The 27,050-nt window shown below is 52.2% G+C and overlaps 1 protein-coding gene across 1 annotated transcript in view; it reads left to right on the top strand.

The window, feature by feature from the left end:
- Window positions 1-27,050, top strand: part of LOC128149263 (C-C motif chemokine 3-like) — a 169,938-nt gene that overhangs the window by 85,039 nt on the left and 57,849 nt on the right. The gene's annotated exons all lie outside the window — the stretch shown is intronic.

The raw sequence follows: 27,050 nt of genomic DNA, 5'->3' as shown, positions 1-27,050 counted from the left end.
GCAAGCCCACCACAGTGGGAGAGGTTAGGTGGGCCACTCAGGGTACACTCAGGAGCCTTTTTCCCTTTTCTTTGCCCTAAAACCCAGACTGGGTCATCACAAGATTTATTAAAGATCCCAGTGATCTCCTCCGGCTTTTTGGGCCCCGGCTGGGGCTGAGCGGGTGGGTGGTAACTGGAGCAGGTGCTCTGCACTCAGGGATATTTCTGTCTCATCTTGATTGCTTGGAAAGCTGTGCAGAAACCCGTCCCCTGATTTACTGCCCCGCAGTCACTGCTTGTCCCTACTCCTCCAGGAGGAGATCGGAGGCTGAAGCCAGAGATCGTCGGTTCCTCCCCGAGCGAGGCTTCATTTTCCCAAAACCAAGGAATATTTCTCCTCTCCCCAAGCCCAGTGCAAAGCCAGAACATGCCATAATTTAAAGGAAAAAACCAAAAGTGGTTGTTTAAATCACTGCATTTAAGAAGAAAACTGGGGTTTTAAGTGCAAGGCTGGGCTGAGCCTCACCTGCAGCCTCCCAGGTGATGGGCTGCAGCAGGATCAGGCCCTCCTGGGCTGGCCGGGAGCTTGCTATAAAAGGGGTCCTTGGGCTCCTAGTGGAGTTTTGGCTCCTGGGTGGTGGTGAGTACATTTGGCACTGCAGTAACAGAGGCCTATTTTTGTCAGCCTTCTGGCGCTGCAAAGGGGACAGGCTTTTTTGGGGGATGCTGGTGATGCTTCGCTCTCATTTCAGATGAAGCAGGGTGGCGGGGGGCTGCCAATTGCATGACTCAGGGTGGTTTAAGGAAAAGTGCAATGAAAATATGAGGGTGTTGGCGCCCACCTCCTGTCTATCCTGCTGCAAGGGTTTATACAGCTGTTTCCTTTAGCTCAAAACTTGATGCTAAAAATAATTCTGAAAACTTGGGGGTGCTGGCACCCCAACTTGCCTTATTGTGAGCTTTTTCCATGTTTTTTTCCCCTTTGTTGCTTTCTCCCTGTGCAAAGAGGCTGCCAGGTGCTTCCCTGCTCTGTAACAGGGGTTTCCAGCAGCGGGGTTTGGGACATGCCGTTCGCTCCCCGTGGGAGGCGCAGAGAGGCTGGCCGGAGGAGGAGGAAGAGGATGGGGCTGGCAGGGAGAGCAGTGAAGAGCAGAGCCCAGCTGAGTCAGAGCTGGAGAAGTGACCCCTGGGAGCAGCCAGATTTACACCAGCCCCAGGCTGTTCTCGGGCTGGCAGAGAAATACTCCTCCTCTCCCACCCACCGCCTCCTCTCCACCGGCCATGACGCAGGAACCATCCTCTCTCCAGGCTGGAGCTGCCCACGAGAGGACGTTTGCCCCGGGCAGCTGGGGCATGCCCTGTCCTCGTCCCTAAGATACAGATCCTGGGAGGTGGGGAGAAGAACTAGGGGAGCAGCACAATACTCTCGTGCTGTATTTATCAGTTTTGCTGCTGACCATGATCAGAGGCTGAGTTTGGGGAAAGGCTGGATTTTGGGCTGACCTGTTAGGGTAGTTTTGTTTCACCAGCCTATACAGAGCAATAGGAAAGAGAAGTAGGAATATGATGGCCTTTCCTCCATGTTATCCCTGGGGGAAACTGAGGCAGCGGACAGAAGCCCTGTGTGATGATGTGCATCAGGTCTCTCAGGGACTCAGATCATCTCCTCCTGCTCCCAAATCATCTCTTCCTGCTCCCTGTTGCTTCCCACCCTGAAAAGTGGCTGTAATGCAGAAAAAACCCATCAGGAAAGTCCACCCTGCCTGGATATTTTGTTCCTTTTTTTCCCCCCCTATTCTCCCCCATCCCCAGGGCCCTTCCCTGCAGCACGGTGGGCTCCGACCCACCCTTGGGCAGCGTGCGGCCCCTCTTTCTGCTCTTCAGAGCAGCTCCCACAACTGATTGAAATGCTTTCTGGATGCCAAGAGATCCAGGTGCTATCGGACTTTATCTGCAATCACCCTCCGGGATGCCGATCCCCAGCTGAGCAGAGAATTACTCCAAGCAACATTTCCTTTCAGATATTCAATTTTAACTTCCTCTTTCTTAATTTAATTCCATCATTCCTCCATTTCACCCCCCGGGAAGCGATATCGCATCCTGATATCCAGAGAGAATTTGCTTTGCCGTCTTTAATTTGGCTCTGCTATTAAAAGGCAAAGAAGAGGCAATGCTCCAATTTGTCTGACGGGATCTTCATTAGCCTCTCTCGTTTCACCCTATTCCATGCTTCCCAAAGCCCCAAGTCAGTGCTGGCGGCAGATTTAGGAGCTCCTGGTCCTGTGCCAGGAGAGGGCAGGATGCGGCCCCATACCCTGGTACCCGTCCATCCCACTCAGTCCGTGGCGCAGGGTCAGCCCCTCCATCAGTTAATCCCTTAATGCGCTCTGCCACGATGCTGCTGCCACGCTCCCATTTCCCAAGTGTTTCTCTTTCCCCTGGAGCTATTTTTATGAGGCCTTTGTTACTTCCTAATTGTCCAAACCACTTTTCCACATTTCTCTTGATAAAGGCAGATTTTTAAAAGCAGTTCAGCATCTCAGCCATTTTAGAGTCATCATCTGCTTCATCCCTTTTATTGTTTAGCAAATGGCCTACTTTTGCTTGAACGTTTTTATTCCCCCCCAAGAGAGGGTTGATTTTTTTCCCCCCTTTTTTAGCGGCTTTCTTCTGTCTCTTAAATAATTCCTCTTAGATTGACTCTTTCTGCCTTTATTTTATTGTTTTATTCCCACTCATTCCTCTGCTGGGCCAGCCTCCACAGGCTCTGCCTCTCTCCCAGCACTGGGACTTGGGTTTATTTATTTTATTTCCTTTTTCTTGCAAACCTGTTGGGTTTGGGGGTTCATTGCATTTATCAAAGAAGGGGAAGTGCCAGTGCTGGGTTTCATCCATCCATGGTGATGTGCCAGGGAGCGCAGGGGGGGTGGTTACCATTATAGTGACCATACAGAGCAGGTCGTTGGGGTTTTTACTTTTCTAGCCAAAAAATGTCACATATATCCACTGTCCATGCACAGCTTCAGCCCTTCTCTGGTGTTTCCAGGAGAAACCAGTTGCTGGAGGAAAATCCCAACAGCCCCTTGGTCCCTCACCCTGGTAAAGGGGGAATTTGGCCCCAAAATGGAGCTTTTGGAGCTGTCTGGGGACCGCCATCAGCTTCGGCAAATTATTTCCTATCAGGGGAAGGAAATGGAGAGGAGACAAAACACATCACTGCAAAACAGTCTAGTTTCCAAATATTGAAATAAGGGACATGAAGGGAAAGGGAACTTTTAATCTTGGAGGCAAACAAAGCCTTTCCCTCCACCTGAGGCAGGTGAGATTGCAGGAGGGAGGCAGCAGGTAGGACAATTTGTTACTGTTTTTTAAATGCTGTTTAATTCCTTACCAGCCCGCTGTGTCCCAGGGCAGCCTCCTTTAGGTTGTGAGGATGCAGAGAGCCAAAAAAAAAAAATCCCTCTGGGAGATGATGCTGAATCCCACCCTGGTCCAACTGAGCCCTGGATGGATGGGTTATGGGGGACCCGCTTTGCTATAAACTCAACAGAAACAGGAGCTTTTGCATTTGCTGTTTAAGACAATTTTTTTAGAAGGAAAAAAAATGTCAGGAAGATTAAAGTTTAGGTTTGAAACAAGCCTTAAATCTCCTGAGGATTCAAACTGGTGTTTCTTCAGCTGCAATAGCAATGTTCAGTTGGATTCTGGGTGTAACAAGTGATATTTTAAGATTAAAGATATGTACAGCGCATCCCTGTGCCTGCGCAGAGCTAAGTGGAAATGGCAGGACACGCACGTCAGTCCTCCGAGCACGCATAGACGGTGTCTCTGCTGGGGAAATGTAGGGCAGCACATACTGCGATGCCCTGGTGGAGGGTGAGGATGGAGGGATGGATCCAGCTGGTGAGGACCGTGCACACCCATGGGCTCCTTGTGTCTGGCTGAAGCTCCTTCTTCCTCCCAGTGCCGCAGCCGTGAGTGTGGGACAGGAGGTGAGTGGGTGGGTGAGAAGGCTGCCAGGTGGCACAACCATGTAGTAGACACCAGAGAATCCACACAGGAGAGCAATGGTGGGATGTCCCAAATAGGGAAAAGCTTTCTCTGCCAGACTTGCCCCAGCAGACCCCAGAGTACCCGCTGCCAGCTGGGGTTTCCTTACTGGTGGCTTCCCCGCTGGTTAATGCAAAAACGCTGACCAAGGCTTTCCCCCTGGGGACTGCTTTTAATTGCCTGTAGAGTCTCTGCTATCTAGTAAGGAAAACACTCACAACGTGGCCTTTTCCTCAGCGGGACCATTAATTATGTCTTTCACTCCTCTGCCAGTCTGTGGATCCTCACCAAGCCTGTCAGAACATAATTCTCTTCAGATTCCTATTATTACTGTCAAATTTGGTTCAAATTGCCTCGTAAGGTATAAATGACGAGGGAAGACTCACTGGCTGTCTCAGGCACAGGGAGTGTGATTGCATAAACCTCTTTTCTTCAGGAAACCAGGCTTACGGAAACCAAAATACCCTTTTTTGTTTTGTTCCTCTGGAGCTCAGCACATTCATCCTGGCATCGCTGAGGGACGGCAGCGACGCAGCCGCCGCGGCAACTCTCCAGCAGGCAGCAGCATCCAGGGACTGCTCCCTCCGGGGATGCTCGCCCGTGGTCTCGGAGCCTCGGAGTGCTGCTGAAAACCCCTCCTGGCAGAAGCCCGCAACAAATGACCTGTCCTTGAGTCACAGGAAAAGCTCCTGATCAAACCCAGCCCTGAATTTTTCGCTGAGCTGGAAGCACATGGTGAGCATGGCGGTGGGAGATGCCCTCTGCATTGGGATTTCACACTGGGGGGTTAAATGGATTTTAGCTATAGGATGATTTCTTCTTTTTTTCCCCAAATAACCTCTGTGGGGTGCAGAGCTTGGTGCTTTCAGGGACTGAGCCCTCTATTTTGAGGACTCACAAACCAGTTAACGGGGCATCTCCATTTCCCTGGGATGCACTGATGTCCCCTCTCGTGTGCAGTTTGGCACTTGCCATCTGCAGAAAAACAGAAGAAAAATTGCCTTATAAGGTTAACCGCAGGGGAATGGCATCCATCCTTTCTCACCCTCCCATCTCCATAAGCGAGTGTCAGGGAGGGTGGGAGCAGCCGGCCGGGGCCGGTGGAGGGATCCTGAGGGGCCAGATCCACCTTGACTCTGCAACAAACTAGAATAAAAGATTAAATGTTTTCTCTCCCTTTTTAGCGTGCCTTATGCCTTATTTATGACTCTCATTGAAGGCAGGGAGCGAGCGCAGGGACGTGGGCAGAATAATGCACCGGCTAAAGGTGGGGGAGAGGAATTACGGGTGAGAATAGCTTGTGCAGCGAAGCCAGGGCTGTGCTGGGGGGAGCAGCGTGGGGACAGGGACCCATCCTGGATGGGGAGCATCCAGACTCAGGGTGAAGCATGGCTCAGGAGTTATAATATAAAAGGCTTGAAGAGAAAACGGGGAGCTGGTGGTGGATGAGGGCTGGGAGTTGGGTGCAGGCTGAGAGCAGGGAGGCAGGGCAGGACCCTGGGGACAGCTGAGCCAATATGACCTTGGTCAGGCTGTGCCTGGGGACAAGAGCATGAGCTGGCAAGTCCTGCAGGGTACCAGGACACCCAATGGCAAGGTGAAGGATGAGGACTGATTTGTGCTTACCCGTCCAGGAGGACACCTCGTATGGGCTCCTCAGCCCCTGCGGAGGGACTGACAAAGCAACTGCAAGGAAAACTCTCTCCCTGAGCGCTTGGAGGCTTTGCTTTTCTCAGCCCATCCTCGCTGTCTGGGTTGCAAGGCTGAAGTTGAGTGAATGGAGAAGGGAGATGGTTGGGATGAAGGTGCTGAGCTCCCCTTGGCTGCCTGAGGATTCAGCCCTGAACCCAGTGTGCAGCTAATATAAACCCTAGAAAAAACAGAAGTATCTCTTCCTTTCAGAGCGCTTCACAGTTTGCAGAAGTTTTGTGCTGTTTTCCCCCACATGGAAAGTCATGCATGCAAACACGAGCCCTCACTTCCTCCGGTGTAAAGTAACCTCCCTCTCCCAGGGAGGGAAAGCAATGAAATTAAATCATCATCTTCCACGAAACACCAGAATGCCAAAACCAGCCAAGATCCAGCTCAAAAATAGATCATCAGGGCGTTAGGTGGTGTGATATCGCAGTGTGTGTGTGTGTGTGTGTCTGTGTATGGGGGAAGGCACAGCATGGTGGCTTTGTGTGCATGAGTATTTGGATGTGCTCGTGTGCCCTTGGTAACTGTGGGTGAGCGTTGGGCTTACCATAAACCCATGGTAAGGGACCAGTCTTCACTTTAACATGCCAAGAGGTTGGAAATCCAGAAATGCTGGAAATTGGGCTACCAAGGTGCTGGAAATAGGGCTACCAAGGTGCAGTTCATGCAGCTGCTCTGTGCAGAAGCCTTGCAGACCAAGCTCAATGTCTCTGAGCAGATGTTGCTCATCCCACTACACCAGCACTCACCCGCTTCACAGATGTCCTCACTTAACGAGCAGCTACTTTGTACTTCTTCCTCTTGTGCCGTGGGTCATCCCAGGTCTGAGTGATTCAAAAATATTCATGGATAGTGTAGCGAAGCACAAGTCAAAGGATTTTGCAGTGCCATGTGGCATCGGGAAGCTCTGGTCCAGCGATGGACTGTGAGGTGGGTTTGGGGAGCCTTTTAAAGTCCCTTTAAACCTGGGATGAGGGACTAGGGTTGATGCATGGTATATCCCTCACTTTTCCTCCAGCAAAATCCATCCTGGGGCTTTGGATGCTGCAGCCATAAGATTTACCCACCGTGGTGGAGGATCTGCACAGGAGGTGGTCCGAAAGCCCCCAGACTTGTTGCACGCAGGATGCTTCGGTGCCAACAGCTGGTCTTTGTCAGACGAGGGACTTTGGAAGGGAATGAGCATCCTACCTCTGACATCTCCACTGAGCCGTATTATTAGTTTTGGCGATTAAATAGAAACCCGTTTGCAGGTGACAATGCTGTAAAAATAAGTAGGTACCAGAGCCGACATTGTGAAAATATGGCAGGAGAACAGAGCTCAGGCAGCATACATAATCCGTGGGGAAATAAGTGTGTGAATAATGAATGTGCACTGGAAAAATAAAATACATTATTGTGGTAAAGATAAGTCTATTAAAGTCTTGCTGCAGAGCCTGCGCTGGGATGCTTGATAGATCACTGAGTTCTCTGCCTCCAGGTGCAGCTCTCTCCTCCGCTCGGCCACGTGCACCCACCTGAGCATCCACCCGGCGTGGGCTCGCCAGACAGCCCCGACTCACCTGGAACGGACACCTCGGACCTTCTTCTTTTCCTGCTATCCGTAAGTGGTCTGCAGCGGCTTTTAGCTGAGTTCAAGGGAATCGCTCACCAGGATGGGAGTTGGGTGCAGCCGGGAGTGCTGGACCCCAGGCCCCCTCCCCCAGCGCTGCAGGGCTCAGTCCCTGAGTGTTGGTGGGATTGCTATTTAATCCCACCACAGGCTCTACCCCCACCCATGCTCAGCCTCCCAGCATTGCACCAGGTTTGCTTTTGAAGGGGAAAAGCTTTCTGCTTGCCAAATCCAGAGTTACCGTGCTCAGCCGCAGGAGGCGATGGGACTGCCAAAGCTTGGCCATCACCCCAGCATCTCCGTGAGCTAACACCCTCTCTTTTTTACTCTCCTTGCACCACCCATTGCACCTTCATCCAGGGCTGAACTGCCCTGAGACGCCTGGAGCCCTGCAAGAGGAGGTGGTGAGGACTCGAGGGTCCCGGGGGGCTTCACCCCTTCATCACCCTCCTCTGCACACTCCTGGGCAGTGAGTCCCCAGGGTGGACACTCGTGTCCTGTGGGATGCCCACAGCCATCTCATGTGTTGCCCTGCACCAAGCCCTTCTTGCAGAGAGACCCAGGTGTTGCAAACTCTTTCCCTGCCCCATCAGCCCTGTGCGTGCTGGCAAGGGGGAAGTCATGTCTGTCCATCCCTGCCTGGATATGAGTTTTGCTGTCGCTGCTGCTCCAGAGGATAAAGACAACCCCCCGCTCACCGTCCGGGTCCTCCTCAAGTTCCAAAACCACCCAACCTGAGCAGGTGGGGTGACCTGGGTAGCAAATGCCATTTCTCCCGCTCCATCAACCCCAAAGCAGCAGCAGCCAAGGCCAGGGTGTGCCAGGACCTCACGGACAGCACGTGCGGGCAGGGACGGATTCACACCTCGGGGCGAGCTGGCAGCCTGCATGGGCCCATGCCCAGGCTCAGCCCCACAGCGAGCTGAGCCCGGCTTTGCAGCCCAGCCGGGCTGCCCTAATTAAAAACACCCAAATTAATTGGTGCGTTGCTTTTCCATCACGGCCTCTCCAGCTCCAAGGAGAGCCTGTGTTGTTCTGCACTGACCTGAAACAATTTGTCAGCGGTCAGTTCAGCTGTGGTGGGGGACGGTGTCTGCTCCCATTATGGCTTTCCCTTCTGATCTGAGCTTGGTTTCCTTGTTTGTTTTTCCCAAAGAAAAGGGTTTTTGTTTGTGCTTCTCCTTCAGCAGGAGGAAATTTCCAAAGGAGCAGTCACTTTGAATCAAAATCTTTCCCTTCCGAATGGGCTGGTGTAGTCTGGGGAGATTTTGCCTGTTTCTTTTTGAACTTCTCCAGGATGCGACTTGGGTGAAGCGGGGTGAAACGGGGTGTGGGGCCACCCCTGGGTGCCCTCCCATTGCAGCTGGTGGGGCCCTGGGGCAGCCAGTGGCTCTGGGCTTTGAGGAAGGTGTGTTTCTCTGTTTGATATTCAAAGAGCAAGAATTGCTTTTTTTTAATGCAAATGCCTTCTCTAGCCAGTGGAGACCTGAGGATTCATCACCTCGCCTTGTCCAAACCCAGGCAGGATGCCAGCGCTGAAGCCACCACAGGGGACACTTAGACCTGGAGCTTCATGGTCACTTCAGTCTTGGAAAACTATTTCAGATCTCAGTTCATGCTGGTGAGCTCGGTCCCCACGTTAGCCCCACAGCTCCCTTGCCCACCGAGAGGAGGGTGGTCACAGCTTCAGGAGGGATGAGGGGCTGCACTGACCACCAAAGCTCCCCAAGTTGATTTTTCACCGTATGCATGAGCTGCCAATGAGCACGTGCTGGCTGGCAATGGAAGCTCTGCTTTTGTAGGCATTGCCTGAAAATGAGGGGAAAAAAACATGATGGTGGAGAAATAAGTATGAATTATACACAGAGAACTTCACAGGAAAGACACGAAGTGTAAGGATTTACTGGGGCGAGTGGAAAGGCACCCTTGATGCCTTCAGCTTTGAAGATGGGATTGGAGACTTGAAGGTCTGTAGATGGGTTCAGTTTGCTTTGGCTTGGTTTTTCTTATCAATAGGGTTTTTTTTCCTTTCAGTAAGATATTTTTAAGCTACATCCTCTTTTTCCAAGAAGGTGGCAGCTGGGAACATTTTTTTTTTTCCTTTAAAACCTTTTGGAGGAAAAGGACAGGAAGGCGATGCCTGAGGCTGGGGCAGCTCTGGCATGAAGGATGCCGTCTTGGACGGGTGGGTGTTTCTGAACTTCCTGAAGAGCCTGTCAGTGAAAATCTGGGTAACTGGGCTCTTAAAAGCCAGATGCAGGAAGGTAGGTAGAGATTTCCAAGCAGAAAAAAACCACCCATCTGCCCCCTCCTATAGAGCCATTTAGCCATGAATTTCCATTTCCTCCTCCCCAGGCTCTGCATTAAGCAAATGTCTATAAACCTGAATGCCTAAAACCCCGAGGCTTTTGGAAAAAAAAATCCCAGACCTGGTTGCCTCTCCCATTGGAGCCAGCCAGCTTGCTGCTGCCGGCATCCCCAGCCCACCCAGCGGGTGCATCACTCTACAGGTTGCGAATCAGCATCGTGCCCAGGTAGCATCACCCACGGTGAGGCCAGCTGGGGGTCGGGGTTGTCCCTGTGTTGTTGTGCCCTCCAGCCCTTCTCCCCCGTGCTGAACTTGCTCCCTACAAGAAATGCTGAGAGTTTTACCAGCCCTTCTTGCTCCTGCTGGGAATAGGTGTGAGCCCTCCTGACATGAACCTCCTTCGGCTCTGCTCGGCAGGAGAGCAGGGGCAGATGCGAGAGGACAAACTGCTGTGTGATGACGATAGCCCGTTAGATAAACTCCTGCCTTGTGACAGATGAAGGGAAGTAGCTTTGGGGTCTTTTTCCCCACACTTCAGTCTGGAGCTGTGACAGCTCAGGCTATGGCTGAGTGTTTATTACAGCAAATAGGGCAGCCGGAGCTGGGAAACTTTTATATTCTCAGCTGAGGCTCAGTCCTGGGCTTTGATGAGGAGACTGGGAGGACCATGGGGGCCGATGCTCCAGCGAGAAGCTGCATGGCCACAGCTAAGCGGGGTTGCTGCAATCAATAAATGCATGCAAGTGTGCATCGAGGAGCAGCTGAAAGCAGCTCAGGGAAATCCTGCCCCTGTCTCGGCTGCGTGCCTGCCGGGGCCGCTGCATGGGAGGGCTGTCAGCTGGGAGATGCTGGAGAGCACACATCTGCTTTGATGATGAAAGGTAGGAGTGAAGAAATCTGTGCCATCACAGGAGGGGGAAGTCTTTCAAGTTGGACTATGTAGCTAGCTGCCAACCCCCAGAAAAGCACCATGTACCCATCCCCATATATGCTTCCTGGCCTCCTCCAGACAAACGTCCATCCCTCTGTCCATCCAGCCACTCTCACTGGCAACAGTGCTGGTGAATAGGGCACAGACTGACACGGAGCAGAAGTGGGATCTCAGCCTGATCCTGGGATTGTCACTGTCCTGCAGCATTTTGTAGTGGGAAACTGCACCAACATGATTATCATTGTGCTGAAAGATAGAAAAAAGAACGATCTGCTTTGGGATGGTCACGTAACCTTCAGTAAAGGGCAAGATGGCCTTTACCGGGCATGTGAGCACTGCTGGGCATCATTTCCTTGCTCAGTTCTGCATCAAAGGAGCTCAGGGATGTTGTTTTAAAGCAGTCTGGGGTATCACACCACTCAGTGCTGGTGCTGTGCCCGGAGGGGAGCCCAGGTTTGCTCCATCCCAGGGTGATGCTCACAGTCCTGATGGCAGAGCCACAGCTTGTCCTTCTCCACGAGCTGCTGTCCTCCTGGGAAGGCACTGGGAAGGCTTCCGCAGCAGAGAAGCACCAGCCCTGGTTTGGTGGTTGAAGAATGAGTTTGATGCACATTTTGGGATTTGGGGAATTGCAGGGGGAAGACAGTGGTGGAGGAAATGACAACTAGGAATATTGGGGGTAAAATAACATCAATAACGAAAAGAGAGCAAGAAGAAAATCAGCCAGGGTTGCCCATCAGCTTGCTGATTTAAGATTCACTTTGAAAACCTATTCCCCTTCAGGGGAAACATGTGCCTGCCCCACTGGCAGCCGACCCCAGCACGCTGCTCTGCGAGAGGCAGCGTCATGCTCCCTGGAGGAGGCATTTGGGCAGGGAAGTAAGTGATTTCAAGAGCTGCCAGTGTGTTTACAGCAAAGCAGAGTTTTGCAGTGCTGAATTGCTTGGGGAGAAGAGCTCGGCCAGCAATTCCCACTGCTGCAGCCCCATCGCACCTTGACAAATGGAGTGCTGGGCCATGAGTTGCTCGCGGCTTTGTGCTGGGAGCTGGGAGCACGGCCAGGGCTTTGGCTCTGGGTGGTCATGGGGAAGGTGCTGCAGCGAGTCCTGGGGAGAGGACCGGCCTCGGTGCAGGAATCGAGGCACATCCCCCTGGGAAGGGCTTCAAAGGCTCTCCCTCCTTAAATACCTTTCCTCGTTATAGCCTCTGCTTTGCATTTTCATTTTTCAAACACCTCATAATCACACTAATTAATACATTCTGGGATAATTCTTCCTGGCTTCCATCAAATTTAAATCAGCATTTATTAGCATATTGCCATGTCTGTGTTGTTTGTTAAAGTCCAGCATAACCTTGTACTTCATTATGAACCCAGGAACTATTTCAGAAATGAGCTGGAGAGCAGTAAGCTGCGATCAGGACGCCTGCCTTTATTTTCCTCCCAGATCATTAGAGCCCTTTTGGGTACCACAGTAGCATCTTGCTAGCACCAGGCCCACATTCAGCTGCAGCCAGCCAATTCATAGCCCGTATTCTCCCCCCAGACATTTCATCGGAGCTGAATTCGGTGAGGCCAGCGCGGTCTCGGCATCTGGTTGACCCCCACCAGCTCTCCCTGGGGCTGCTTCACATTGTCTTGCTGTAGCAGGCAGGTCATGGCATTATCCCACCACGGTGCCAGGGCCAGGCTCCCCTTCCCCAGCCACCTCCTTCCCCCTGGAAGGTGATGCCATGACATGAGCAGAGACTGGCTAATGCTGTTTGAAATCTCCCCTTGCTGCCCAAAGAGGTAATTTTGCCCTTTGCCCCTGCTCTCTTCTTGCCTTGCCTTCCTTCCCTTATGCCAGCAGGAGTGATGGGGTGAGCTGGGGACGGGACAGGACGGGCACTTGGGTGGCTTTTACTCCCCAAGCCCATCGATGAGAGCCGAGCACAAAGCAGCTCAGACACTCTCCTGCTCTGTCCTTGTGAAGGTCCGGGGAGAAGGAGGGTCTCTGGAGGGGGGTTGGGTCACAGCAGGCTCTGCCCTGGGGAAGGGGTTTGGCGTGCGAGTCCATCGAACATGGGGTGTGAGGCTGAATCACGCTCCCTCCTGCCTGCCATCTCTGGCAGGGGGAAAGTGGATGTTTAATCTCTTTGACAGCCAGATTTCTGTGGCTGGGGAGGTGAGAAGGTTTGGAGGCTTTACGACACAAATCACTCAAGATTTTGGCCTTTAGGTTTAGGGTCAAAAGCCCCCCTGCCCCATCCCCTCCGTCCCACCCTTCAGCAAGCCCAGAGAAGGTGCAAGGGGGGTAACTGAAGAGGCTTAAGGATCTTTTTGGCACATTTACTCGTGTCCCCTGGGGAAATTCCCACTGCAGAGCAAAGCCAGACCTCTCTTCCCTCCCCGCGCTCTCTCTTTCCCGCTCCCGGCAATAGCAATAGCTGCAGCCGCCGTGATCGATTCTTGGTGTCAGCGCCGGCCCCCCTGCGCCGGGGCAGGTCAGGCATCTGTGCCCCCAGCGCTGGCTGGGGTGCGGCGTAAAAGTCAACCAGATAACCGTCACAGCCATTAATCATAATTAGAGGTGCCAGGGCGGGTCAGAGCAAATATACCCGATCTCATCTCGGCTGTCGAATCGAGGTCCCACGGGGCTGAGCCCCTTCGTGCCCCGGGTCAGGCTGCTCTGCACAGGCTGGGGCTGGGGGGATGTGATGTAGCCCCCGGGGAAGGGGCAGAGAGAAGGCAGGGAGGCTGGAAATTAATGGGGAGGAGGTGTGCAAAAGTCTTTTTTTTTTTTTTAAAGATAACACATATATTTGAGTTGTGCCCTTCCTGGGACAGTCACTGTCTCCCTCTCCCTTTCTGTCCCAACAGCACCAGCTCCAGGACCACCATCACCTTTCACAACCTGATGCTGAAAGCTCCCAAAGGGCCAGAAGACAGTGCAGACTGCAGCACCAAGATTAACACTATCCCTATTTACTGCAGCACCAAGATTAACACTATCCCTGTTTTTTTTTTTTCCCAGCAACAGTTGTTTGCATGGAAAATCTGAGACTTTTGCCTCTGGCTAATGTGTTCCCCCCATCACTGCACTTCTCCTCCTGAAAATGTTCCCAAAATATTTGTGGGACTTTTTCCAGCTGTCTGGCCAGTCAGAAGGGCAAAAAATGATCAAACTCCACCGGCTGCTTGGTGCACGAGCGCTCTGCTGCTGCTTTAGCTGTATCAGCTTGGAAAAATGTATCCTTCAATCAGTTTAAGCCCCTAGGCTTGATGTAATTTTACCGCTGCCTTCTCTCTAAGGTAATTTTACGGCTGCTATCTCTAAGTATTTACAGATGGGGAGAGCAGCAAAGTGAGAAGAGACTTTGCTCAGTTTGTCCCTGACATGAGCAGCAGCTCAAGGGTTGGCAGACGGGGCTTTTCCCCTCGTGATTCAGAGGGACCCATGGTGGGACCCATCCTGCTCACTGTCACAGGCAAGGAGCCTGTGTCAACACCAGCAAAACCTCCAGCCTTGGCAGGAACTGTGGCATTTGCTGGTCCTTAAATCATCCCATCCCAGATCTTCCTTTGGGGTGGGAATTGAATTTGCTGTGGATGCAGCTCCTCGCAAGGGTGATCTCTGCTACCCCTTCTGTCCCCTCTTTAAGGTCCAGCATCAGATTCCCAGGGAGAAAACCACCCTGGAGATGAGGGAAACTGCAAATCAGGTTGTGATGCTGAACAAGGAGGCACATGTGTGCCCACGCTGAGATCTCCACATGCTGCCACCCCATGAAAACCGCAGAGCTGACGGCTTTCTAATGTCAGTTTATAACTGAGTTAGATTTTGCTTCCGTCTCTGTTCATAAAAATTATTCTTGGACGGGTCTCTGAAGCTTAAACTGTCAGGAATGCTATGGTACATTTTTAAATAAATCAGTCAATAAATCCAGTGCAGAATAAGCAACAGAGTTAGGCGTATGCTTAATCTGGAGTCAGAGAGACAAAAGCACTTGCTTAAAGTTAAGCATGCGCTTAACTGCTCATCTTGGTGGGCCAAGTTTGCTGAATCCAGCCTCACAGAGAGCTTTTTAAATACAGCTAATTGCACATTGTGTGTAATGGGCAAGTTCTTGCCTCCGAAATAACCAACAATTAATTATTAGGAATGTTATTTAGCAGTCACATAATAGACACCGATGGTGCTCTGTAGTGGTGCCTGTTCCAGCTGTATTTGCAAGGTTGGTGGCATTTTGCTCACTAAATATATATATATAATAAGTAGTCTATTAAAGCAGCATGGGAGTTGTGTTTCAGACACCTCGTTTAGAGTGGGGCTGAGCCATCTCCCACCGGGATGTGTCAGAGTGGGACCCACATGGCAGCCAGAAACCCACGGGGGACCAGAACAGGGAGGGCAGAAGTGATGGGGCCCCTCACCATGAGCATCACTGGCCTGCAGCTCTCCCCATTTATTCTGCACCCTGCAAACGAGATGGTTTCTGCACTGTTTCTGCTTACCTGCTTCCTCTCCCTAAGTGCAGTTCATGTACGAGGGGAATCCCTGCTGTCCCTGCTCTGTGTACACCCTGGCAGAAGCATCGGGACCCCTCTCCTCCATCACTTCTCATGCATTCCTGGGCTAATCGGGTTGATAACTCCACCGGTGTCCTGTGTCTGAGGGCAGTGTTGTAGAGTTGTCTGGGGATGCTCAGGCAGGAGGGATGTAGCAGAGCCGAAGTGTCCCACCTGGGGGCTGCAATGACAGCCTCAGCCTTGACTCTTGGGGGTGTTCATCCCCACTCTTAACCTGAACCATGTAAAGCCCATGAAACAGCTCATCCCAGAGCCAAGGGTCTTGAACTCCATCCAGCTTCTCTTTCCCTGGGTGAAACCCATCCCATGCCCATGCAAGACTCTCTGAATGCTTTTTATAACCTACTTTTTATCCCACCCTGCAGCTAAGTGAAGTTAATTGACCCACACGGCCCCAGAACTACCACAACCTTCTCCAGCACCTGCTCTTGGGTTTTGACGTGTTGGGCCCAGCTCTCCCCCTTCCACTTATTTTACAACAGGCTTGTATGGATTGATATGCTCCAGATTTGGGTGGCAGAGCTAGGAAATGACCACGGAGAGCAACACAAAACTCATCCTGTGATTTTGTAGGGTTTTTTTTCATCCCATCCCTGAAAGGCATGAGGCATTGCCACCAAACTGATGCGTTTTCTGCCAGGTGGGACACTGTGAGCAGCACCATGCCTACTAAAAGCCTATCTATACATCCCTCCAACCATCCCTCCATCCATCCCTCCATCCATTGCATCTCTGTCTATTTGGCCTGCGCTGAGGCAGGGCGGCTTCTTGCCTTGACCATGAAGATGAAGGTATGGTTGTTAATGCAGTAAATGAAATTCATTAATCAGGGGGGAGGGATAAACCTGAAGAGAAGAGCATTCATTCATCCACTTACTGACATGTCTAATGGAGCTTTTGTTTGCCTGCATCTTCATTTTTGTCTTGCCTCGCAGACATGCACACAGAAATTTCAGGACTGAGCCAAGCTGGAAATTCCAGCAGAAGAAAGACAAAAATCCCCCATCACCACTTCCCTTTGCATCCTCCAAACTGGGGAGGTTGCTAAGTGACAGCATTTCTGCTCTCACTAACTCAATGCGAGAACCTGAGCACTTAAAAGCAAGAAAATGGATATTTAAGGACATGATAACTCATGTTCTTTGGTAGCAACCAACAAGCTGTTTGTTCTGAGAAGACTGGGGATATTTTCACCCAGAAATTAAATTTGGAGGGGATGAGTAACGGCTTTGGTGGGAACTTGGTCTTGTCTACACCTTGTCTGCAAACATATGCTGAGATGTGGACTGTGCCCAGGGACCCACATGCACACATGGGGGGATTTTAGCCCAGTTTGTGGCCTCAGAGCCCAATGGGCAGAGCCCGGGGGGTCCATGCACCTGTGCCTCAGTTTCCCTGCCCTGCGCAAGGAAGCTCAGGACCTTGCTGTAGGGACAGTCACATGCCACGTCTGGGAGTCCAGCACTGTGGGTCCTGTCCCAGGCATGATGCTGAAGAGCTGATCCCAATTTTACTTGCAACACCCAAGACAACAGAGCAAGGGGAGCTTGCTCAGACCTTTGCAAGCTCACCCTTCGCTTGGCTTTATCCGGACAAGTTTCTAAGCAGGTTGGCTGGATCCTGTCTCCTGTATCCCATGCTGGTGGCTCCAGTGCCCATCACTGGTGGCAGACCCTGAATGCAATCAGCCTGGCCACTTCGCCTCTCCTCACTGCCGACCGGCTCCATTTATTTTTTTTTATTCTGCTGTTGTTGGGATTGCTATTCTGTGATCCCATTTAAAATCATTGATTTACCACAGACTCCTCAATAAGCAATTTGGAGCAATTGAAGCTGTTATCTTGCTATAGATCACATGGTGCTGGGAGTGGGGGGAAAGAGGGAAGGAGAGGAAAACTAAGAAAGAAAAATGGCTGGAGCTTCCCACAGCCAGCATGGATCTGTCCCACATTGCATTTACACACATCTCTGAGGCCCTTGGAGGTCAGGCAGTGGTTTGCGTGTTATGGTCCAGGAGGGGGAAGAGGCTCTTTGCTCCCTTTATTAGGATGTAACCCAGATTTAGCGGTCCAAAGAGCATGAACTCAGGCTGGGACCCGGGGGCTTTGCGGGGTGGGCAGGTACGGCATCTGCAGAGCCTGCGGGATGGGGGAGACCCAGGGTGGGTCCTGAGGGTCAGAAATGGGGAAGGGGCTGAATTTATCCACCATTGATTAGCAACAACCACAATCATGGACATGGCACTTGTGGGAAGTGTAGCACAGCCCCCGTGCACCAGCGGTGTCATTTCTTTTTCCACTTGGGTTCAAAGGCTTCTCTTCTCTCTGCTGGGGAGGAAGGTTTGTAGCCCGGGATGCCACCTTCCCTCCTGCCTGGCTTTGCCTCCTGTGTCTTCTGCCATGCACTTTGGAAAAACACCTTTTTTTGAAACATGGAGGGTTTTGGGGGGAAAGGAAGAACTCGCAACCTGATTACAGGGGAAATTTGCCATCTCTGCATCAGTGAGCTGTGAAACAAAATGCTCCCTGACTACGTTAGGCAAATACCGATTTGCAGGGCCATCAAGGAGAAGGATAAAGCATCCCAGCACTATAGGCTGGGGCCTGTAGTTTTTAGCAATAGGTTTCCAGTAACTACATAACCCCCCAGAAGGGAGCTCAGGTCTTCAGAGTTAGAGATGCCCCAGATCCAAAAGCAAAAGGAGGGCAGGTTTTAAGATACCTGTATCTTTTCAACCACAGCCATTAGCTGGGTATCAAATCATAATAGCCCAGGGAAGCTGCCCCAGAGAGACTTTGCTTCCACACTAATAGGTGGAGAGCTCTCTCCTGATCATAACCCGCAATGCAAAGCCTAAATACAAAATCAGGTAATAGAGAGAGGACCTGGCAAATGAGTGCACTGCAGTGATTTGAACTGTATTGTGAATGTTTTGAGTACAGAGAGAAAATAAACGGGTTATAAAACATCTACCTGAGAGCCACAGTAAAGGTGGCTTTAAAAACACACTAATGAAATGATTCAACTGCTTTCAAGAGGGTTTGGGAGCTGCTGTATGGGGGCAAAGAGGTGCAGGAGAGTGCTTGTGCCCTGGTTGCATTCACAGTGTGCAGTCAATTCATCTAGGCAAGACGATGCCATCAGCTGTGGTGGGACCAGAAATGATGTTTCTTGGTGAAATGGCACTGAACTTGTTGCTGCTACTCCCAGAAAGCCCTGGCTTGTCTCTCTCACACCTCCAATGCTTTCCAAGCCCATAACTTCTGCTTAGCCTAGCTGAAATGGAGATGACCTAAGAAGATGCTTCTCATGTGGGCTCATATTCACCAACACAAACACTGCCCAGTGTGTGTAATTACCCCATGCAGCGTCCCGTGCGATCCCAGCCAGCCAAGAGGGCTGGGGCCAGCCAAAATCTAGCAAGGTACCCGAAGGAAATATCTCAGCAAAAAATAAGCTTGCAAGTTATAAAGATCCCCAAAGGCCCAGTTTTTCTGGGGGAGGAAGAGGAGGAACTCAATGGCAGTGTTACCATATGATGAGCCAGGGCAGGCAGCTTTCCCCATGCTGCAGGACCCGCTGCATCTCCATCCCTCCAAGCCAGGCTGAGAGACTGAATCCTTGAAATGTTCCCCAGATGGGATCATTTCTATGCTGGAGGGCTTCATTCTGGCTTTGGGGATCCTCCTCCATCCTCCCTCTGCCAAGTGCTGCGGGGCCCAGCTCCTGCACCGGCCCAGCTCCCCTCCAGCTTTTGTCAGAGGCATTTTGCCATCTCTAGCTGTTGGTATAGCTGAGGCAAGGCCAACCCCTCCGGAGACCTCCACATACTCAGTATCTCCTTCTCAGCTGTGCCAACAACAGATTTATTTGGGGTTTTTCTTCTTCCCAGTTCTGGAGCAGTTCAGAAAAAAAAACCACTTTCCAGAGACATCATCTGTGCTCCTGGTCTGTTCCAGTCAAAATCAAAAGGGCTTGGGTTGATTTCCAGCTTTTAAGGCAAAAAATAAATAAATGCAATGAAAGGACGTGTCAGGGGAGAAGAAACTTCAGATCAAAAGATCGAAGTTGCTTATTGCAAGCCAAGAAAACATGTCAAAAGGAAATATTTTTAGTTTTGAATGTGATTTTTCTGTCCTTTTTCTCCTGGAGTGTCTTGCTGTTTCAGCCACGAGCGATCAGGTGAAGCAGGGACAAATCCGAGGGACTCAGAGCAAACTGCTGGGATGCAACACACCCATCACTCCCAAAACAGCTGAGGTGATGCTTTCCCCAGCCGCCAGCAGCATCTCTGCCACCGGCCGGTCCTACCTAGTTATCTAATGCTACAAGATGTGTCCTGTGAAGCTGAAATCACACAGCAGGCTGGGAGTGCTAAAGAAAAGCCTCACTGGAGTGGGTGATTTGGCCAGGGCAGGCTCAGCCTCAAGCCCCTGTGCTCAGCCTTGGACACGCAGGGTGACACCACCATGGTCCCTGGTCCCTCTCCCCATCCAGGGAGCATTCAGTTGAGCAGCTTTTGGCTCCTCACACCTCCAGACCAGTTTTGTGTATCTCTATTTGGAAGCAGTCACCCTTTGGGGCTTGAATATCACCGAGGCAAGCAGTACCCAGCGATCAAGGAGCCCTTTCCGAGCAGCTGGAACCAAGAACCCTGCTGGGGCAGGCATTTCTCCCATTGTCACCTCTGCCTGCACTTGCATTTTGGGGGTTTTTATTGTTGTGGAGGGTTTTTTTTCCCCTGTTTATTTATCTGGCAGCGTTCGCTGAGCCTAATCCCAAGCAGCAGCGGTGTTCAGCAGGTCCCTGTAGGCATCTGGGGTGGGGAGAGGTAGTTTAGGGGAGTGCACTGATTCCCCATGGAGCTGCCTCTGCTCCATGTTCAGGTGTTTCTGAACATCCTGGTCAGTGCCCAGAGAGGCTGGGAGGAATTAGGATCAGCAATATGGGGGGAATGGGTGGGCACATGGAGAAGAGGCAGAACCCTTAGTAGCCACTAGAGAATCCACGGTGGGACTCAGACCTGCTCATGGACCTTGCAGAGGTGATGATGAGGGCAGCTGGGACCAGCTCTTGCTGGGTGCTTCTCCGAGTCTCCCAGCTCATGTCCCCTCTCTTGTGCTCCCCAGAGGACTCCGGCTCCATAAACCCGTGGTTGGATTACACTGATCTAGAAACAGCATTTTTTTCCCCTCCACTACAGGTACACCTCAGAGAATTCTCCTCATTCGCCAAGTAATCCCAGGACCATTTGATAGCAGCCACCAGCACGACGTGAGCAGCAATTATTCCTCATTTTGTTTAACCGTGTGTGCAGGAGAGCCTGGAAAGGCGGCGTTTCTACGTACCCCCCCAGACCTAAACCAGGGCAGTTTATTAATCTGCTCAGCGGGGTCCTGCCAGGCAAAATGTATTTCACTGTTGAAACAGAAAGAAATGGGCTCCCAAGAACAAGCAATATTATTCACATGGCATTGATTGGTGCAGAGCTTTTGCTGGCTCAGCAGTTTGAACCCCTGGTTTTCATCAGCAGATTGCTTAACCCTTGGCTAATTGGATTTGCCATCGTTAGTGTGATCTATGCTGCCTCCAATTACTCTTTTTGCATGGCCCCAGCTGGGCACCCACCGCTTTCGACACAGAGCCAAAAGATCTGAACCCCTGCAAGGTCGGGGCGGGCAAAAGTGTCCTGTCGTGTTGGGACATCAGCTCTCTGGTAAACAACGCTGACAAAGCTGGAGCTGGAGCTGGGTGGAAGTTTGGGCCAAGGAAGGATTTTATTTGCTCTGAGGTGGGTGTACTTTTAACTGTCCTAAATGGCATCTTGCAAAGGATAGAATTAGACCCTGTAAATCCAGGGAGGGGGACAGAGAGGGTGTGAAAATTGGCTGTGATTAATTACTTAGCAGTGAATTATTTTTTCATTAATTAGGCTGCATCTGAGACTGCAGCCCTGAACCTGCACAGTCACAGGCTTCCCAGCAGGGTAAGGATGTATTAGTGTCAAGGTAAACTGAGGCACAGATGGATGAAGCCATTTCGCAGGGCTACCTAGGGGAGCTTTGAGGGACCGGGGCTCTGCATCCTGACCCTATCATGCAGGATGGTGACAGAGATGCTGTTTTCATCCCCAGTTTGGTCTTCCCAGTTGCATCCCAATTTAAGCCATTTTTCTCTCAAGGCTGAGCTGGTTTCTCCCACCAGGGAGGTCCCCATCCTGCAGGGCAGTTCCTTCTTCGGATTCCCAATGAAGCAGCAGAGTGATAACATAAAAAAGCCATAAACCAGCTAATTTGCAAGGAACAAGGATCCGTGATTTTTTCTTCCATGGCCAAAAGGCTTCGTTTTCCCTGGACTGGCCCCCAAAACCACTCAGTGTTTTGGCCCCAGAAGTGCAGAGACCCCAGGTGCTTGGCTGTCCCTCAAAAGCCAAATATTCGGGAGGTGCTTTCTCCCACGGCAGGCAACCTCCCACGGGGAAAACGAAGGGACGCAGCCACGCGCGGGCCCTCACAGCCTTGTTTTCAGTCATGGCCAAGAGAAACCCTTTAATCAGACATAATGCGGAGCCTCAACAGACCGGTAATTGGGTGCCATTCGCTGAGCCGTGTCACGGGCGGTCAGACAAGATGCTCTTTCGTGACCTTTAAATCCACAAACTAACAAAATCAGGGCCTTTCTTTAGCCGTGCTGCTGGGACCCGCCAGCAGCATCTGCTGCCTGCCCTGCCTGCCTCTGCCGTGCGGGCAGGAGCCGGCCAGGAATAGCTGTATTTAGCAAAGCACCAGCTGGGCGCTCGCTGCACCCCCACTGCGGGGAGCGATCCCCCTCCATTGCTGCGGGCGAGCGCTCCTCATCTGCTCCAGCGCTAAGTCAGCCCGCTTCACCGGGCTGGGGCAGGGGGACGCGGCATCACTGGGCACAGTGGTCCCACTGGGCTGTGCCAGCGGTGCCCGTGGCATCGGCCGGAGCCAGACCCTCATGAGGACACCTGGGTCACCCCACCGGCACTGCCCCGTGCCAGGCACGATCCCATCGGCAGGGTGGGAGCGAACTGCGGGAAATTATTCCCTCCCTGGTGCTGAGTCGGTGAATTGAAAATGGTTTTACCTTACGGGAAGCAGTGAAGCTTATTTAAAATGCAATGGTGGTTAAAAGGCATCTGCTTCTTCTAATGCCATCTTGATAATATCTTTACTGAGGCACTTGAATGAAAGCCCAGAGCAGGTTTGGGAGAGCAGCCGCAGGAGCTGGGAGCACGGCTCTTTGTGCAGAATGGGGGGGCCTGGTGCCGTAGGACCTGGCCACGGTAGAGCACCCCAACGCTGCCCATGCGGCTCTATCCCTGAGCTCCATCCTCCCATCACCCAAGGGTGCTTTGATTTTATTTAGGGGGAATTTCTGAACATGCAGCAATTGCATGATGTCAGTCGAAGCAGAGCATCCCACAGCTGCTCACCGATGGCTTTCAAGAGACAGCCAGAGACAGTTGGGGAAACTGAGGCACTCCTGGAAAATCAAACCCTCTTTCCCTCTTTCTTGCTGCCTGGGTACTGCGGTGTTTCGAAGCTCTACTGACCCAGCTATTGATTCACTGAAGCTGTTAATCCAAGGTGTGCAGCCAACAAGTTGGAAACTAGCTCTGGATCTGGGAGGGAATTTATGAGAAGCTAATGGAATTTCCTGGAAAGAAAGGTTCTGGAATTCCTGGCAAGCTGAGAGGAGTCCTGGAGAGCAGCAAAAGTTCCCAGCAAGCCCTGAAAACCTCCTAGATGGGCTCATGTCCCACCGTCCCCGGAAAGTGCTGCAGAATTCCTGGAAAACAGGTGGAAATTAATAGGAGGGTCCTAAAACCTTGTGGAGACTTGCCGGTGCTCCCAAGTGTTTCGGGGATGTGCAGCCTGCTCCCTACCCCAGGGCTGGGGTGGGGGGCCAGCTCCAGCTCCAGCTTCTCTCCCTACGTGGGCAGCCCTTGCCCCAGGGGAATATTTTGGCAGCACAGAAGGACCCACAGTTGGCAGGAGGGGAACAGCTTCCCAGCACAGAGGAGGAGCCCCAAAACTTTGGGACCTGATGGGCTTTCCTATTCCCACTCCCTGGAGCCACTGCGGAAGTCCATCCTCAGCTCCAGCTGGTCCGGAGAAGAGAACATCCCTCCTCTTTCCCCAGGGAGATATCTTCACTGAGCTAGGCAAAAACACAGCCAAGAGCCCCCAGAAATAATGGTGCAATTACCAAAGTAATTATTCTGGCTACTGTACAAATCCTGCCCAGTTAATGTCAACAGCGAGGGGGGGGCAGCACGCAGGTCCTGCCTTAATTAAACTTCCCCCGGCCAGTCGGAGGAGATGACTGCCGAGAGGCTCTTGTTATAGCTTGTATTCCTGGAAAATAAATCACTCCCGCTGTCGGGAATATCCCTGCATCCCCTGTGCTGTGGGGCAGCTCGACGCGCAGGACCACGGGGGTGGAGGCAGCATCGCGGGGCGAGAGCGGGGATGGAAAAGCAATCGTGTCCTTCACAGCCCCTTGGGTTTTGTGGTCCTTGTCCCTGTCTGAAAAGTCCCATCACAGGGACAGAGCTGCACATGGAGGGGACGTGGCTGGTGGCATCTCAAGGGGAGCACAACGGGGATGTGCTGGGGTGGGACTGGGGAAAAGGGGCCCTGATAGGTGTTGCCAGTTGAGAGAAAACTCAAGGCACGAGAAAATGATGGGGGAGATGATGGCGGGGGGGTGGATGGCGGAGAAGGGGAAGGAAGGAGACTGGAGCACAGCTGGGGCTCAGCGGAGGAAAATTCCTATTTTTCACCCTCACTCCCTGCTCTGTCTCTGTTGCACAAAGGACATGGATGCTTTAGGAGGTCTGATTTTTTTTTTCTTTTTTTTTAAGAGCGTATCATTTTTTAAGGGGAATATTAAGTTCTTGGGAAGCTGGCAAGACTGGGGGGGGCAAGCATCGTCGGGGTGCCCTTCCCCAGCTCTGCCTCCTCCTCACAGGTGGTTTGTGCAGCCTCACAACGCTGCATTAAAATGCAAATTTGTCCCTGCCTGCTGGGAGCAGATAGTAAAACGCTAAACAGGAAAAAGGCAGCGGAGAATAAACAGAGGGCAGCCCGAGAGGGGAGCTGGAATAGAGGCTTCTTTTTAATTATTTTTTTCCTCTTTCTTTTTCCTTCAGTGAGATTTGGCTGTTTGGTGGGGGTTTATTTAATGGGATCTGAAGCAATAAGGGAGGAAGGTCCCGGTTTCGGACTAGCTGGGTGCTGAGGCACAGGTGGCCGGTGGCCTGTCCTGGTGGGTGCCACCAGCCCCCAGCACGAGTGTGGTCTGCAGCCGAAATCATACCATCTCCAACTGCTTTCTTGGGTCTGTTGTTCGGGTTTTTTAATTCCATGTCCCAGCTGATCATTCCTGATGGGAAAAAATAAACTCGAGTAGTAGGAGTGAAGAGGACCAGGCACCGTCAGACTCCACCGGAGCCTTGACAGTGTTCCCATTTTCCTGGGGTTTGTCCCCAGTGGTTTGCCCATTGCCTCCTGGTGCGTTTGCTGTCGGGCTTCAAGAGCATCAGGAGCCCAAATCAACAGTTGAGCTGCTTCCCTGGTGCTCCTAATGCCCAGGGGGGGCTTTTGAGGGCTGGGATGGTGGGTGATGGTCAATGTGTATGTACGTATTTATAGGTGTCTGTAAGTGCATACGTGCACCCTTGCACCTGAGCAAAGCCCTTCGCATCAATCCACGCAGGGGCTACACACATACATCCTTTATATATGTATATGTAAAAAATAAATATATATATGCACACACATATTATATATGCATATATATACATATGTATAAAGTATAAATATATACTTATGTATGAATTATAAATATATACATATTTATAGATCAATAAATAGATAGCTATATAGAAGTTTTTGCTCTCTTCATTCAAAAGTGAAGCCACCCTGAGCAGGTCTCGCACCCTCCCCGCTGCCCCTCACCCAGCACCGTCCCCACCGGCTGCGGGGAGGCAGCGATGCTGGCAGGGGCAAAGCGCCTGGCTGGAGGTGCCTGGGTGGCAAGAGCCGCTGGTAGGACACGAGCTGGGGGGGTGCGTGGGGTAAGAGCATCATCAGCCCCCCACAAACAGCTCAAGCTCCCCTGGTCCATGGGTGCTGCCTTCCCAAGGGCTCTTAAGAGACCCGAGCCGGATCCATCGGCCAAAATGGGAAGTGATGGGCTGGAAAACCATTGGTGACAGCCCTTCGGCCTGGCTGCAGCCGCTGAGCGCCGGGAGGAGGCGGTGGGCGAGCAGCCAGGGCTGCTCAGGGGGGCTGGTGGAAAGCAGCCAGAAGAAGGGGGGCAAAACCTGGCGGAGGCTCAACCATGGGGACACCCCATGCCGAGCCTGGCCAAGTTACCTCGTCCCTGACCCCTGCGGGTCTGTGTGTGTCCCCCCGCCACCTTCCACCTTCGCAGCCCCTGGGACGCGCTCACGGACCAGGAGTTGGGCTCTGCCACGTCTTATTACAATTATAAAATTTTATTATACACTTTTCTTACCTTTCCCCCCTCCTTTTCTTCCTCTTTTTTTTTTTTTTAACAAATATTCATATATGTTAATTTAACAAGGAGGTTTGGCAGTTCCAAACAGGAAAGTCGGGTGTATTAATTTGACTTCTCGGAGCTGCTATCAGCTCAGCGGCTCGTTCAGCCAGACCTGGGTCCTTTAGATAACGGGGCACAGTAAAACCTAACTGCATCATCTGCCTGGCCTTTGAGCACATCTCAATTCCCCCATATATATATGTATATGTACATATAAAATCAGCATAGAGCTATCGGGTAATATTTAAGGCCACTCAGGGGAGAAATTGCCATAGCCCAAAATCGATAAACTCTTTAAAGAGGCTTTCAAAACACTGCACACCACCACAGACTGCTGCTTGCCTGCTAGGGAAACTGAGGCACGGAGGCCAGCGAGGATGGGGCTGCAGCATTGCCTGGTTCCTGACCACCAGCCTTTGATCAGGCTGCCCGAGAGGGGAGGATTTTGGAGGGGCGGAGCCCAAATCCACAGCTTTGACCCCAAAGCGGTCAGAGCTTGGGTGGAGGTCAAAGCTGAGCCATGACACCAGCACCCTGGCAGTGTGTGCCCCCCCCCCACCCCCAGCAGACCCCGTGCCCACCAGGGCTGACCCCCAAGCCACTGGGAGCACCCACCCTGGGCACCACGGCAGAGATACGGCCCATCACAGTGCTGCAATGCCTTTTGGTTTTGGCTTTTTTGTTCCGTTGTTTTTTTCTTTTCTGGTCTTTTATTTAAGAAAAAAAAAAAAAAAAAAAAAGAGAGACACAGTGGTGGGTAACTTCCAATCCAGAAATAATCCGCTGCCAGCCTCCACCTCCCCCCTCCACCGGGTGATGCCCGGGGTGGGGTGTCCCCATCCCCACACGCTCAGTGCCCACGGGTACAACCGCACAGCCCAGGACCCCCAGCCCACCAGCCCTGGTACCCGGGTATCCCCGCAGGGTTAACCTGGCCGAAGATGCTCTGCTCTGGGCTGGGAGCTGGGGTAGCCCTGGGCTGGGGGGGGCCTCGGAGGGGCTGGGAGCTGCCGCCAGCGTGAGGTGACCGGGGAGGCATTGGGTTATGGCAGTCAGAAGGCACCACGGAGGCTAAGCCTGGCTCCAGGCATCCCTGCTGGGCTGGCACTGGGGGAAGTGGGCTGGCACTGGGAGACTCGGGCCAGGTCCGGTTGTGGGTGTCCCCACCCAGGCTTGGCCCTCCGGGGCAGTGGGAAGCCCCCACACCACCTCCCAGTCCCAGAGCCACATCCCAGCACTGGGTGGGGGGGGGCAGAAACCAGGGGCTGGCCCTGGAGGTCCCAGCTGCCTGTTGGGTGGAGGGG

Source organism: Harpia harpyja, chromosome 12 (genome assembly GCF_026419915.1).
Source record: "Harpia harpyja isolate bHarHar1 chromosome 12, bHarHar1 primary haplotype, whole genome shotgun sequence".
Lineage (NCBI taxonomy): Eukaryota > Metazoa > Chordata > Aves > Accipitriformes > Accipitridae > Harpia > Harpia harpyja.
Note: the sequence above shows the minus strand (reverse complement) of the source record. Positions and strands in the feature narration are given on the sequence as shown.